Below are 17140 nucleotides of genomic sequence, written 5' to 3'. Positions count from 1 at the left end.
TAATCTGCAGAGCTCAGAACTGCTCTGGAATTTGATTTGACATTCCTTTTATCTGTGTCCAAAGATTATCATCGCGATGCGACACGTTGTGAGCTTGTAGATCTGCTATTTCTAAATATTTTAGTAATTTTCTTTTGATACTTTAAGTACATTTTGATGCCAATACTTTTGTACTTTTATTCAAGTACATTTTTAATTCTGGACTTTTACTTGTAGCAGAGTATTTATTTTCTATATTGCAGTATTGGTAATTTTACTTAAGTAAAATATTTGAATAGGCCTACCTTTTTCCACCACTGCTATACAGTAAAGATTCTTTAAGAAACTGAAATGAAAGCTCTACCCCTTGGAATGATAACTTGGCATTATTTGATGGTAGGGAGGATGAGGAACTGTATCAACCGGATAAATCTTTAAATCCTTTACAACACCTGTGTTTTGACGGGCGACTCAGCGTTTTCTCTCAGCATGAGCAGCTCAGCACATTGTGATACTCTATCTAGGCAAAAGGTACTTTATTCACAGCATCACAACCCTGGAGGAACCGTATTCAACCGTAAGGGTGATTATTTTTTTTTAAAGATAGGTTTCAGGCATAAGTCGGCCTCCTGGTGGCGCTATAAAAGGGAAATGTGAAAAATGCAGGGCAAAGGTTTTTCCTTGGCCTCTAGAGAGTGTGCGTACAAAGTTTTCCACAGATCAGTGCAGTTATAGGTAAAAACACGAATCGGCCTGTTATAGCGCCACCATGAGGCTGATTTGAAACATTTCAAGTGGCATTTCTTCTTCGGCCTAGTGAGAATGTGCGTGCATAATTTCACGGAAATTGCACGCTGTGTTCATGATTTGAGGCATTTTGTTCAAAACGGAGCACTCCTGCAAACTTTGGAAGCCAATTTTAGCCTATCAGGATCGAATATGAAAAATCTGAAAGACCCGTTTTGTTTAATGACTATAGAGATAGCCTACTGTGTACTGATTTGCGGGATTTTTGGACAAAATCTGTAGGAGTACTGTCAAAAAAATTGTTTTGCACAGATCTTTCGGGCCCCCCCAATGTTCTGTGTGTGTGCGCTCACACGATTTTGTTACTTTTTGGGGTGTTTTTGTTTTTGTTGGACTCTAAACCACTGTTTAGAGTGGTTTATGGTTTTACTCGCGAACCAATGTGAGGGTCGCGACTCGCAAGTAAATATCCCCTTTTTTTTGTTTGCAACATTAAAAACATAATTATTATTATTATTTCAAAAGATTTAAATTAAAATCAATTCCATAAATAAATCAAGCGTTGTGAGCTTATAGATCTGTTACTATCACTAGTTTTCACTAGTTTGGGTCGCGGGCAAACGTCTAATTTGTCTTTTGGGTTGAGCTAAAAAGTTTGGGAACAACTTCTGCAATTGATGGCTAATATATCGCACCAAAAAAGGTTTCCTGTGACTTGATTAATGTTATGGATACAAATACTTAAATCTCTTGAATATCTCTTTGGCATTACACAAACAGGCAGGAGTGAAAAAATGTGGTTGATCTTCCAGTGAATTTAATTAATCGGGGTGGTAATGCCTCCGCTTGCACCCCTGGCTAATGAAGTAGTGTTGATTTAATGAGCCATGGCCTCAGTCACAGACAGAGCACAGCTGTCGTCGTCAGATTAATTAGGTCCCGTGCTAGGTTGCGCTAATGGCTAACAGTTGTTTTCTTACTGTCTGTTTTTATCTAATCGCTATTGACGCTGCATTCAGTCTCCCTAACACGTCACACCAGTGGCGGTGAGAGTACAAGTAGACAGTGGTGTGAAAAGTAATCAAATGTTTTACTTAAGTAAAAGTATCAATACTGCAATGTAGAAGTACCCTGTTACAAGTAAAAGTCCGGAATTAAAAAATGACTTGAGTAAGAGTACAAAGGTATTGTATCAAAATGTACTACAAAATAGTACCAAAAGTAAAAGTACTAAAATGTTTGAAAATAGCAGATCTTACAAGCTCACAACGTGTCGCAATGCAACGCGTTGTGAGCTTGTAGATCGACTATTTTAGAATAGCCTAGTTATACAATAACGCTAAAGTGGTTTATGTATGTTTTATAATGTAATAATTTATATCTGCAAAGCAACGAGTAATTCAAGTTTTCAAATAATTGTAGTTGAGTAAAAGTACAATATTTGCCTCCGAGATGTAGTGGAGTAGAAGTAAAAGTATAGACAAATGTAAATACTCCAGTAAAGTACCTCAAAATTGTACTTAAGTACAGTACTTGAGTAAATGTACTTAGTTACTTTAGAACACTGAACTGTTCTGCCAATAAAGGAGACCGTTCTCCTCTGTGTAACCACTGGCTGGATTGAGTTAATCACAAAACGAGCACTCTGTCTATATAATGCAGTTTGCCGGGTGCACAGCTCACAAAGATTCACAGTAAGAAAGTAATAGCCAGCATTCCAAGATACACCCAGCGTGTATCTACGCTGAGGTAGCCTGGGACCAGACGAATCTGCGAGTGCAAAAAAAAATTGCACGCGATTTGGGTCTGGCACCGCTCCATAGAGAATCCATTTCCTGCTCCAGAAGACGTGGGTGACCAATCAGGGCCCAGTATTCGAATATGGGAGACTGTAATTGGTAGTTGGTTGTAGGTCTAACCAATTGCGTCGAGGGCCATTGTTTTGATCCCGCCCCTTGGGGGAAAAAAACGTCCTCATGGAAGCACCCGACTCATATCCACGCAATGATATGGTCTGGCTACGCGAGGCTAACGCTGAGGAAGGCTATTACTGTCTTACTGTGGATTGAGTTAATGGCACATCTAGGACAGACGTAGAAAGCTTCTCAATGGTTGATAATGGTGGAAAACAAACAGCACAGTATGCTCAAGGTCAAATGCTAGATAAATCAATTCTACAGATGTCTTATAAATCCTAACATTTAAAAAAAAATGTTTATGTATGTTGCTATATATCAGTGGTTCTCAAACTTTTTCATGTCAAGGACCCCCAAAATTATATGTATTTGGCCGCGGACCCCCATCTGAAAATAATTTGTATATACAATCTATATATACTAGCCCATACCCGGTCGACCCAAGACACCACCCAAGACAGACAGACAGAGGTTACTCCAATTATATAGTAGGATATATTCATGGATTTGCACACATTTTCACGACTTTTCTTTTACAAAAATAGCAGATGTACAAGCTCATAGCGCGGCACTCTGTGCCGCGCTATGAGCTTGTATATCTGCTATTTTTGAATAGTCAAAAGAAATCTTAAAATGACACGGATACGTTCCCGGTCTTAAAGGGTTAATTAGATGCTCAATTTCCTGTACAAAATCAATTATCTTCATGTCAGTGTGGCGGTCCCACGCAACGCTTTTGTGAGCTAATGGGTTTTCCGCTCCACATGGACAGTATCAAACGCCTCCTCAATGATTAGGGTCATAACTGCTCCCCCGCCCACACCTGTGTGTTTTTTATTTGAGCACATTCAATGCCTTTTTTGCAAGCCCACAGATTTCAAGCGGTGTAAAGTAACTAAGTACATTTACTCAAGTGCTGTATACTTAAGTACACTTTTGAGGCACTTTTACTTTACCGGAGTATTTCCACTTGTCTATACTTTTACTTCTACTCCACTACATCTCAGAGGCAAATAGTGTACTTTTACTCCACTGCAATTATTTGGAAACTTTAGTTACTATAAGTTACTTTGCAGATATAAATATATTACATTATAAAACATACATTAACCACTTTAGCCCTATGTTATACCTAGGCTATTTGAAAATAGCAGATTTACAAGCTCACAGATTTGCTATTTTCAAACATTTTAGTACTTGTGGTACTTTAAGTACATTTTGATACCAATACTTTTGTACTTTTACTCAAGTACATTTTTTCATTCCGGACTTTTTACTTCTACATTGCAGTATTGATACTTTTACTTAAGTAAAACATTTGAGTACTTTGTCCACCTTTGTAGATTTCCATTGATTTCAGTTGGAGGTGGCTTGAATGACCACAAGATGTGCACTTCATTGTGTGGTTCTGTGATGCTGAGTAATTAATCACTAATTACTAATTAAGTAATTAAACCCTGTTGTGTGAAATGGCAACTATAGCGCAGACTAGTGCCCCAAAAATAACTGGACTATGTGCAGTGGTGGAAAGTAACTAAGTACATTTACTTTGAGGTATTTTTGCTTTACTGGAGAATACTTCCAATATTCAATACTTTTACTACTTTTTTTAAATTTATATCCCACAATATTTGTAACCCATTTTTTTTACCCAGTGCCAATTGCCTAAGCTGTAATCCTGGGTGCTACTCACCCTCTGCCAGCCTGGGGAGAGCCCCGGACTGAGCTCATGCTTCCTTCAATGAAGAGCATGAGTAGTGAGCAGGCCACTTCTTATCACCCGACAGGTGGGAGTTTCCCCGGTAGGACGTAGCGCATGGAAGGAACACGTTATTCCAACCAGTTCCTTTCCCCTCCATCAGTCACCCCGGCTGACCAGGGGGAGGCAGTATAGAGAGCAGGATTAATGTTTTTTTGTGAGGGTACCTACCCTAGGGAACACAGGGAGAACATGCAAACTTCCCACAGAGTAGACCCTTTCGCCAACCCCACCTAGGGTATGGGCACTGATGTTGACGCAGAGGATAGAACACGCCCCCAGCGCCCACAGTGTCCCCGGCGGGAATCGAATCCAGGACTTTCTAGCTGTGAGGCGACAGCGCTACCGATGCGACTGCGCCACCGTGCCACAATTATTTTAACTTTTCCTCCTCTACAATTATTTGAAAACTTTAGTTACTAGTTACTTTGTAGATTTTGAATATTATTACAAAACCACTTCAGACCTATATAGATACTTTGGCAGGAAATAGCCGATCTACAAGCTCACAGGGGACAGGGCAATACTTGCGGCGTAATTGCAATGAATAAATTGGAGAGAAAGACAACAACAGTGGATCAATACATACTGTAGCTGGAATAGCAGTGAAAACACGTGCTGACTATCACCCTCCACGGCGAAATATCAGCAGGCTGCCAAAAGAAAATAAGAAAAATGACCTTTAATTTCGGCTCTGTGCAGCAAATGTATTGCCTCGCAAAGCCACTAATTTGGTTTACGCTCCAATAAAACTGCATACACCTGCTCACTGCTTGTTTTAACATCCAAACTATGGATGTGGGAACCTGTTTGCTCATAAAAACAACACCACTAAATCAGCATTACTGCATTACGAGGAATATGCACAGGCTTGCACACACACAAGTTTTACAGTAAACACATGTACTGTATGCACCCATATTCCTGGCTGCACATGCAATGCGTATATCTCTGCTGTCCGGCAGGAACCAGCTAACTCCAAAATGTTCATTTTTTTAGGAAATGACAAAAAAAAAAGTGGAGTTAGGAGGGTTTGTTCATCATTGATAAGAACAGCTGAATGGACCTCCAAGCTCACAATGAGGTTGGAGGTCAAAAGGGGGTGGAGCCTGGAGTCAGCAAAACCAGCTGACTCCACCCCCCTTTGGTGGAGTTAGCTGGTTTAGCAGAAAGTTTGAGGATCCATAAAGTTAGCTGGTTTTGTCAGAAGCACTTTTTGATACTTTTCATTGGTTCAAGATGTTATCAACACACAGACGTAAAGTGTGTTCAATAGCACTGATTTATGGGAAAAAATGCAAAAGCGTCAAAATGGAGTTAGCTGGTTTCTGCCCGATAGCAACGATATTCAGTATGTACTGTACATGCATAAATGCTTGTGTTACGCACAGTCTCTCTCTCACACACACACACACACACACACACACACACACACACACACACACACACACACACACACACACACACACACACACACACACACACACAAACACACACACAGCGCACACAAACCTGTGCACACACCATAATGATGGAATGAAAATATGGTTAATGTAGAGTTGGTGTTCCCTTCGGCCAAGGACCCCCCTGCAAAAGTGTGTGAGTGTGTGTGTGAGTGAGAGAGAGAGATGGGTTGAAATAGACTACTTCTCTTTTGCGCTCACTGCAATATGGAGACACAGAAACCCACACTGTAATAAATGTGAGCTCATTTGAACTTGAAATAGTAGGTTCAAAAGCTGCTGAGAAATTTCAAGTTAAGACAACCTCACTATTCACTTCGTTTCAACTCAAAAATTGAAGTTTATAAAGTTGACTCAACTACAATATTCTAGTTGTCTCAACATTGTTTCTTAAGTTATCAAAGTTGATTGAACTTAACAATTCTAATTAAGACAACCTCACTATTCACTTTGTTTCAACTGAGAAATTCAAGTTTATAAAGTTGACTCAACTACAATATTCTAGTTGTCTCAACATTGTTTTTTAAGTTATCAAAGTTGATTGAACTTTAACATTCAAATTAAGACAACCTCACTATTCACTTTGTTTCAACTGAGAAATTCCAGTTTATAAAGTTGACTCAACTACAATATTCTAGTTGTCTCAACATTGTTTTTTAAGTTATCAAAGTTGATTGAACTTTAACATTCAAATTAAGACAACCTCACTATTCACTTTGTTTCAACTGAGAAATTCCAGTTTATAAAGTTGACTCAACTACAATATTCTAGTTGTCTCAACATTGTTTTTTAAATTATCAAAGTTGATTGAACTTGCAATAACTTACTGAGTTAAATGAAAATGATTTTACATCAATGCAATATAACTTTCCTTACCTTGTTGAATAAACATATTGCTGTATTATTATAACTCAGTTTCAAGTTAAAACTTCTTCATGTATATAACAAATCAAGGAATAAATCACTGAATTATTGAATTCTGTTGAAAGTTGACGTTGATGTAATAATACTACATGCATTAGAGAAACATGTACATTGCTTAACCTGCCATAAAAAACTATCCCGACATTTAGTCTCTTCTTGAACTTGGCTTTAAGATTCTGCTTGAACACAGACTTTAACACTGGCATTAACAAGATACAGCATACAGTAAAAACTTGAAATGCATAGTAAAATGTTTTAAAACTTTAAACATTTGCTCTTTTTTTTTTTAAACAAAAAGTTAGATAACTTCACCCATTTTAAACTCTTCCCCATCGATGATTTCAATGGAGGATGGGTTCCTGAACTGTCCACAGCCCTCCGAGAGTGAGTAGACAAACATGGTACCATATAATGATCATTAGCGACCAATTATATGAAGATCTTGTGTCACAATACTAGTCATGGGCTGCAGGCAACTTGAACAAAGATTTGACCCATTTTCAAGTCTTAAGGCCAGTCCACACCAATGCAACTCCTTGCAACTGCCATTGAGGATAATGTTTGCAAGTAGTTTTATGTTAAAATACAGTTTGGCAGTATCTACATGTTGGCCGTGGATCGTTTGACCCAATTTGGACCCTTTTTTTCGTTTCACCCTCTCCATCAGTGGTGGAAAAAGTAAAAATGGTTGTTACTGAAGTATCAATACTACTATGTAGAAACTCTGTTAAAAGTGCATGTCTAGTAATCAAAAGTACATCTACAAAGTAACTTAAGTTTTGGGGAACAGTGCAGTATGCCCCTCCTCTAGGGCTGAAGTCTTTGAGGATCAGTGCAATAGATGCCCCTTTGAGGAACAGTGCAGATGCCCCTCCTCTAGGGCTTAATTATTTGAGGAACAGTTCAGAGGATGTTGTTCCTCTCTAGGGCTAAAGTCTTATAGGATCAGTGCAGTACAGATGATCCTCTAGGGCTGAGGTATGTGGGGAATAGTTAGTCTCTGGGGAGTTGGAGGCAAACTCCCCCACTTCAGATATGCACTTCAGTGTTTACAGGTGATGTCCAAGCAGTTTATTTTTTAACCCACGGATTCTTGCTGAGCATGTGTCTGGGTCAATCTCCATGATAACCTTCTGAAGGAATTCAAAGGAGCGCTTCATGCGAGGGGGGTACTGCAGGTTAAGGCAGTACATTGCAGCCATTAACATAGCAAAGGCTGTGGGCACATCTTTGAGGCCATGAAGGATGATCTTCTCCTCCGCCACCACAGCTACATTGAAGACCTCCAAAGGAAACGCATCATGCAGAGGGCCTTCATGTCCAATCAACAGTCCAACCTCCATTCCTTTCATCAGCACATCAAGGGTTTCTCCATTAGCCTGAAACAGACATGAGACAAAGACATGTACATCCTTAACGGGCATCTCCCATGTTTAAAACTTTTCTACCAATGTAATAAATAAGGTAATGTAAAAGGTCTTAGATCATTAAAGTTACCAGTTCTTGTCTCCATATTTCAACTTCTTAATTAAGTAGTATACCTAGTTGGCTATATGGCAGCGTCACTATACAGCTTGTAGAGCTGCCATTTTCACTATATACTTATCACAATGATAGTAAAGTATCTTTACATGTTTACTGCAAAAATACATGGGTATGGTAATGCCGCTAATGAGAAAGAAAAATGTCCTGTAGTCACATTTCAACTTAATGAGTGTAGTATGAAATGTATAAATGCAATGCCTTACATCACACATCTTGATTATATTGGAGCAATCCTCTGACAGATAGTACGGGAGACCAAGTAGGGCAGATGTCCTCCTGTTTTGGTTTGTGTCCTACAAAACAGGTAAGGGTAGGCGAGTGAAAGCTTGCACACTGCAGACAGGTTTTATTGCACCCAGTGATGTTTTGATATAGATTCAATAGTAGACGCAATAGTATATAAGGTGAACACACTAGACTATGTCAAAGATAATTAGTGAGATTGTAAATACATGCCCACCTTACTTAAGGGACAACTTCAACCATTTTCTTCATATAATTGGTCCTCACTAATGCTCATTTATCAGTCTACTCACTCTGTGTCTCAGAGGAGGGCTGTGGACAGTTCAGAAACCTGCCTACCAGTGACATCATTGATGTGAAATCCAAGATAATAGAAAGTGCAGGCTTTCTATTCCTGGGAAGTTAGCATGCTGTAATGGAACCCATTGTTATCGAATTGGTAAAAATCTAAAATCTGCCTAACGATGATGTCATTAGTAGGTGGGTTTCTGAAGCATCCACAGTCGTGATACACAGACCGAGTAGAAAATACCCAAGTTATAATCCATAATTTGAAATGTCTTCAATACAGTACATACCTCCTTTTGAAGACAATGCAGGACTTTGGCCAGGTCCACCTTCTTGCCAGAGTAAGCAGATGTTTTATATTCATCTATAAGGCTGGGCACCACACCATCAAGTGCATCCATGAATGATGCTAGGAGTTCTTTTGACACAATTCTGTTGAATTCGGCACGAAACTGAAACAGATTTTTAAAAAAACAGTAGAGTGTGAGTGACGGAAAACAAGAGCAGCGTACACCTATATAGGTACAAACAAAGGTATCAGGAATATGATTGCAACAAAGATGCTTTCTGACTTTATAAATGCTCACGTGAGAAGAAAAAAAATCTATGTACTCAGTTGACAAAAGTACCTCTCTCTCACTGAACAATGCAGGCCATCTGCCCTAGATGAGTGGCTCATCACCAATGATCTCTTGTCTTCTCCTTGAGAATGTTGCAGTCATTAATTCATCCAGGCGCTGTACATCTGGAGTTTTCTTCTGCATTTCTTGACACATGGTCTCGCGATCCTTCTCCGATTTCTCAGCAGTCTGTCCCTCAGGTGGAGCTGGCAAGAAGTGGAGCTCACCCTTTTTGGACTTCTTGATTGACCCACCTTTCATCTGTGGGCCTTTTCGTTTATTTACAACAACTTCAGGGTATCCAGCCACTCTCAACTTCTGACGCAAATTGCTAAACTTCTGTGATATGGATGTTACCCAACCGGACCAAGGCGCCGCTGAATTTGGTTCCCCCAGACAAGGGTGCTTTGCAACAAGAGCTTTGGCTACAATTAATTGCTCTGGTGCTTGTGGATAGGCTGTGGCTTGGATAGTGCTTTCCATCATCATGGCATCAGCTAGTCTGGTCAGTATTTCAGTCTTCAAAGCCTTTCTGATAACCATCACAGTCCCACACTGGGCTAAATTCTGATTTCCTGCCCTCAGCGTAACCTCAACATCATGACAGAAAGTTGGAACAACAAAGGGATCCGAACCACTAGCGCTACTCTGCGATCCACTAGCGCTACTCTGTGTCCCACTAGTGCTACTCTGTGACCCACTAGCGCTACTCTGTGAATCAAAGCTTACAATGGTATCTAATCTACTCTCAGAAGCTTCTTCGGAAGATGTGAAAATAACCTTTAGTGTGGCTTTTTCCGGTGGTAGGTCATTGATGTCTGTCAAAGTGGTGAGCTCATTGTCAAAGAATGGATCTTGAAACTGTACGCTGAAGTTTCCTCGGAGGCCCAGAGCGTTGCGCAGCTCTCCACACAGCTCGTCCACTGACTGGGGAACATTCTGTAGGGTGACACGCCTTATTTCCTGAGATGAGACAATGACTCTGAGAAGCATCATTGATGAGACACCAATAGCTGAAACACAGAGAAAAGAAAACATACAACATGTTATATTAACCCATTAAGACCTGGAACGCATCTGTGTCCATTTTTGAAAGCATTATTTTACACTTTGGCTATTCAAAAATAGCAGATATACAAGCTCATAGCGTGGCACCGAGTGCCGCTCTACGAGCTTGCAGATCTGCTATTTTTGAAAAATAGAGAAAATGTGTCTAAATCAATATATTTATATTATTTTAAACCGAACATTTTTAACTCAAATCTTGGGGTCCCTGGAACAAAATATTTTTAGATGGGGTGGGGGGGGTCAGCGGCATATAATTTTGGGGGTCCTTGACATGAAAAAAGTTAGAGAACCACTGATATAGAAACATACGTTTTTCAGAAAACTGTTAGGATTTAGTAAGAATCGGCCTCAGGTCTTACACCCTCCACTTAAACCCTCTAGGTAAACTGATCCGAGATGGCAGATCTACAAGCTCACAATACACTGCAGCATTTTAACACCACACCAAATCCTCTATCAAACATTACCTTAACGCAACAAGAATGTTCTTCCTTCTACACGGTAGGCAGCAGGGGGGGGGGGGGGGTGTAGTCATCCAGTTGGTCAGGATCACCGTTACTGCAGGGTCTTCTAGCAAGCTGGTAACACCTTCTATGCTCCACGAAGGCTGCAGTGAGATAGCAATAGTAGAAACAGAGAAAAGAAAACATGTTAACCACTTAAACCCTGTGTACAAGCTCACAATGCGCTGTGAAGCATTTTAACAGCACAACAAATCCTCTATCAAACATTACCTTAACGCAACAAGAATGTTCTTGGACTGACAAGCAGCGTTCCTTCTACAGGGTAGGCAGCGAGGGGTGTGTAGTCATTCAGTTGGTCAGGATCCGCGATCACCAGTACTGCAGGGTGTCTCCTAGCAAGCTGGTAACACCTTAGATGCTCCACGAGGTCTGCTGTGAATAGTTCCAATATGAATGATATTCCTCCATCCACTACACATATCTCTAGTATTCTCCCAAAATCTGGTAGTCCATATGTCTGTCCAAAAGAGAGCACCATTCCTTTACAATATTTCGTCCCATATAGGTGAGCAACTGAGGTGAGTGAAACAGAGTCCAGACCATTAAACTTGCTCCATATAACGTCTCGGAGAGCAGCATCTAAAATTCCAACAGACACAACTGATACTCGCCCTGTCTCAATGCTTGGTTTGAAAAGAGATGGCATTTCAAAATAATATGCCAACATAAGCTGATGTCTTGTTGCCAAAGTGTGCAGAATATTTTTAAAGTTACAAGCATTGTGAACTACTTTTTTAAAGAAAGAATGTTTTGCCTCAAATCGAAGAGTCCAAAACTCAATTAATGGACCAAATTTCTTTATCAGCAAAGGATAATGTTCAATATAATGATGTTTAGGTTTTAATTTATATTGAGGAAATACTTCTAAAAGCAATTGTCTGTGGTCAGAGATTTTGGTTTGAAAGTAGCACAGGGATTCAGTTGTGAATGAGGGGCTACTTAACAGCTCAACAAGGTCTTTCAATTCAAGAACCACACACCAACTTTCTTCACTTTCTGGAACAAGGTGGCCAATAAACAGTGGAAGAAATCTCAGAAGTGCCCAATTCTCATGACCATTGCCACCTATTGTCCCTTTTTTTGAAAAGTCTTTGTGGGTTGCCTTAGGTCTGTTAGTGTTGTCATAAAATTGAAAGGGAAATGAGGCAATTTGATGATTGAGTTCCTCCAATGTGAAGTACTTTTTAGCAATCAAATCAGAAATACATAGACACAGTTCTGAAGGTACAGCTCCTTCCAAAATATCATGCAGAAAATCTGGTGGAAACCCTTTTACAGGATGAAAGTGGGTCAGTCTTCTTAAAGGACAGTCTCTCTTCAAACCAGCAACACACACAGCATCAGTTGTCTCAAGCACATGAACAGCTTCATTATACAATTCTGGTGTTCTTAAAGTAAAAGTCCCACTTCTGACATCATACTGCTGAATATCCTTACGGCTAGCCAAACAAAATCTACAAAATGTGTCGACAGTGAAACACTCTTGGTATCCAGCTAGTGAATGTGCACCTAAGTTGTCTGCGACCACAGACAAAACAGTACCCTTGATGTAAGACCCAAGACTTTGAACAAATACACCAGTGTTCTCCAATATCTGAATGTCTCTAATCAGAGGCTCCAAAACTTTGCTGTAAGTATATGTTTTTAGGTGTTCACTTTTGCACAATACAGCCAGATAAATTGAAGTTAATGTTGATCTAAGTCTGACTGGTAAATTGGCTATCACCCAATATACAGCACACAATTTGTGTATCTTTTTTGATGTTCCCAGTGGATTACAAACTTCAAAGTCATCAATGTAAAAGCCAAGAGATATGCTTAATTCCTCAGTGAGAAGTGTGTTTTCTTTAAAATATTCACCATCTTGAGATGAATTGTATTGACCTTCCCGTTCACTGGGTCTCTTTAAGAATTTAACTATCTCACTTCTTTCCAACAACTTACTCAGCAAATCTAAAATGGGAACATAAACAAAAGAATGTTTTTTTTCTTGTGCATTTAGCACATACTCCACTGGGTTAATTACTGTAAAATTCTGTCTATAAAATGACTGCCTTTTGTGGTCTGTGCCCAACACACCCTCCCTTGAAAGACATTTTAGTGGGTTCAAAGACTGTATTTCATCACACAATGATTTTACAACAGAGGCATCAACTGCACAGTTATGTTCTTCCAAAACCTTCCCTACAATGTTCTTAAGATTTTGATGAGCAAATTCTCCAATGTCAAATAACTCATCAATTATTTCCTGTACGGCTGAATTTGAGACATGTAAAATTGTTTGCATGCGGAGAAATAAAGATGCCAACTGATTTTTAACAGCATCAACATCTTGAACAGCATCAACATCTTGAAGAGCTGGTTCACCCTCAGGTTCTGAATCATGTGAAGGTGATGCCTCTGTATTACAAACTGAATCTTCAGTGTTTGCAACTGTAGGTTTCTCTAAAAGCTCTGGTCTTAAATCGGTTAAGGTGGAAAACTTGTGATAGCGACTTCTATGAGCCGTAAGGGATGACAGTACACGACACTTGGTAAGGCAACCGGCAAATGGACATTTAACAGTTTCCCTGTTCCTCGCGTGAGTCTTCAGATGAGAAAAATATGAGTCAATGTTACTAGGCTCAGAGAAAGTACACAAGTCACAACGTGCCCTACTAACAATTATACGATGTTTTAGATGTTCTTTTAAATGTTTTTTAAGTTCAGCTTGGGTTTTAAAAGTGTTCAAACAGTCTTCATAAAGACAGACAAGGCCTGAATTTGCCCGATGATGTCCGTGATGCTCCTTATAATGCTGTAATATTTTTCCTTGAACATTGAAGAATAAGTCACAGAACTTACATTTCCACTTCATGGACTGCTTGTTGACAGTGAGATAGGCTACCAATAACAGAAACAGAAACAACAGAAACAGAGAAAAGAAAACATGTTAACCTCTTAAAACCCTCTAGACTCTGTAAACTGAACCAGAGATGTCAGATGTACATGCTCACAATGCACTGTGCAGCATTTTAACAACAACAAATCCTCTATCAAACATTACCTTAAGGCAACAAGAATGTTCTTGGACCGACGGAGGAGCTCGCTCTCCATCTACACGGTAGGCAGCGAGGGGGTAGAAACAGAGAGGGTAGGCAGAGTAGTCATCCAGTTGGTCAGAATCAGCGATCACCGTTACTGCAGGGTTCTTCTAGCAAGCTGGTAACACCTTCGATGCTTCACGAAGGCTGCAGTGAGATCGGCTACCAATAACGGAAACAGAATCAGAGAAAATAAAACATGTTAACCTCTTAAAACCCTCTAGACTCTGTAAACTGAACCAGATATGTCAGATGTACATGCTCACAATGCACTGTGCAGCATTTTAACAACAACAAATCCTCTATCAAACATTACCTTAAGGCAACAAGAATGTTCTTGGACCGACGGAGGAGCTCGCTCTCCTTCTACACGGTAGGCAGCGAGGGGGTAGAAACAGAGAAAAGAAAACATGTTACATTAACCACTTAAACCCTCGAGACCCCCCCCCCCCCCCCTCAAAATGTATCATATTTTCAAGATTTTTCAAAAAGTATCAGATCTACAAGCTTATAGCGCGGCACAGGGTGCCGTGCTATAAGCTTGTAGATCTTGTAGATCTATTGTTGAATAGCCAAAGACATCTAAAATGATCAAGCAGCGCTCACTCACTCCGACACATCACTTGACAGACAGAGAGACAGACAGACAGAATATCAGACAGACAGAATATCAGAATATCAGACAGACAGACAGACAGACAGAATATCAGACAGACAGACAGACAGACAGAATATCAGACAGACATACAGACAGACAGACAGACAGACAGAATATCAGACAGACAGAATATCAGACATACAGACAGACAGACAGACAGACAGACAGACAGACAGACAGACAGACAGAATATCAGACAGACAGACAGAATATCAGACAGACAGACAGACAGACAGACAGACAGACAGACAGACAGACAGAATATCAGACAGACAGACAGACAGACAGAATATCAGACAGAATATCAGACAGACAGACAGACAGACAGACAGAATATCAGACAGACAGACACACAGACAGACAGAATATCAGACAGACAGACAGACAGAATATCAGACAGAATATCAGACAGACAGACAGACAGACAGACAGACAGACAGACAGACAGACAGACAGACAGACAGACAGACAGACAGACAGACAGACAGACAGACAGACAGACAGACAGACTATCAGACAGACTATCAGACAGACTATCAGACTGACTATCAGACTGACTATCAGACTGACTATCAGACTGACTATCAGACTGACTATCAGACAGACAGACAGAATATCAGACAGACAGACAGACAGAATATCAGACAGACAGACAGACAGACAGACAGAATATCAGACAGACAGACAGACAGACAGACAGACAGACAGACAGACAGAATATCAGACAGACAGACAGCCAGACAGACAGACAGACAGCCAGACAGACAGAATATCAGACAGACAGACAGAATATCAGACAGAATAGCAGACAGACAGACAGACAGACAGAATATCAGACAGACAGACAGACAGAATATCAGACAGACAGACAGACAGAATATCAGACAGACAGACAGACAGACAGAATATCAGACAGACAGACAGACAGACAGACAGACAGACAGACAGACAGACAGACAGACAGACAGAATATCAGACAGACAGACAGCCAGACAGACAGACAGACAGCCAGACAGACAGAATATCAGACAGACAGACAGAATATCAGACAGAATATCAGACAGACAGACAGACAGACAGAATATCAGACAGAATATCAGACAGACAGACAGAATATCAGACAGACAGACAGAATATCAGACAGACAGACAGACAGACAGACAGACAGACAGAATATCAGACAGACAGACAGAATATCAGACAGACAGACAGACAGACAGACAGAATATCAGACAGACAGACAGAATATCAGACAGACAGACAGACAGACAGACAGAATATCAGACAGACAGACAGACAGACAGACAGAATATCAGACAGACAGACAGACAGACAGACAGAATATCAGACAGACAGACAGAATATCAGACAGACAGACAGAATATCAGACAGACAGACAGACAGACAGACAGAATATCAGACAGACAGACAGAATATCAGACAGACAGACAGACAGACAGACAGAATATCAGAATATCAGACAGACAGACAGACAGACAGACAGAATATCAGACAGACAGACAGAATATCAGACAGACAGACAGAATATCAGACAGACAGACAGACAGAATATCAGACAGACAGACAGACAGACAGAATATCAGACAGACAGACAGACAGAATATCAGACAGACAGACAGACAGACAGAATATCAGACAGACAGACAGAATATCAGACAGACAGACAGACAGACAGACAGAATATCAGACAGACAGACAGACAGACAGAATATCAGACAGACAGACAGAATATCAGACAGACAGACAGACAGACAGACAGACAGACAGACAGACAGACAGACAGACAGACAGACAGAATATCAGACAGACAGACAGACAGAATATCAGAGAGACAGACAGACAGAATATCAGACAGACAGACAGACAGAATATCAGACAGACAGACAGACAGACAGAATATCATATTCATGTGGCCAAATACATATCATTTTGGGGGTCCTTGGCATAAAAAAAGTTTGAGAACTACTGATTCAGAAGGTAAAATGGGCCTCAGGTCTTAATGGGTTAACAGCAACACATACTCAATGAAACATTACCTCAACACGAATGTTCTTGGAGTGAACACACATTAACCATCCTGGACCCAATATGGCAGATCTACAAGCTCACAACGTGAGCTTGTAGATCTGCTATTTTTGGCAAAGAGGTGTGGAGGGAAAAAAGTAAAAAAAAATGTAATCTGAAACACGTTATACAATATAGAGGGGGTCCCTGCTTCATCTCTCTCTCTTCATCTCTCTCTCTCTCAGCTATAGGGGTCCTTGGCCTGAAAAGGTTGAAGACCCCTGTGTTATGGTCATGA

General features: G+C 40.3%; 1 protein-coding gene and 1 long non-coding RNA gene across 3 annotated transcripts in view; one reads left to right on the top strand and one right to left on the bottom strand.

Annotated features, from left to right (window-relative positions):
* LOC308102206 (VPS10 domain-containing receptor SorCS2-like) overlaps positions 1–17140 on the top strand; it is a gene marked incomplete at its 5' end in the record, with an annotated part of 367583 nt that overhangs the window by 228019 nt on the left and 122424 nt on the right. The gene's annotated exons all lie outside the window — the stretch shown is intronic.
* On the bottom strand, positions 10245–14161 carry LOC308101845. Of its 2 annotated transcripts, none has more exons than XR_013934573.1 (3): positions 14123–14161; positions 11287–11445; positions 10245–10497 (listed from the first exon to the last, which is right to left on the bottom strand). It is a non-coding gene; the product is annotated as an uncharacterized lncRNA (long non-coding RNA). The 2 variants fall into 2 exon arrangements; XR_013934574.1 differs by lacking the exon at positions 10245–10497 and adding an exon at positions 11041–11159.

Source organism: Gymnoscopelus braueri, assembly GCF_963280865.1.
Source record: "Gymnoscopelus braueri genome assembly, chromosome: 15".
Classification (NCBI taxonomy): domain Eukaryota; kingdom Metazoa; phylum Chordata; class Actinopteri; order Myctophiformes; family Myctophidae; genus Gymnoscopelus; species Gymnoscopelus braueri.
Note: the sequence above shows the minus strand (reverse complement) of the source record. Positions and strands in the feature narration are given on the sequence as shown.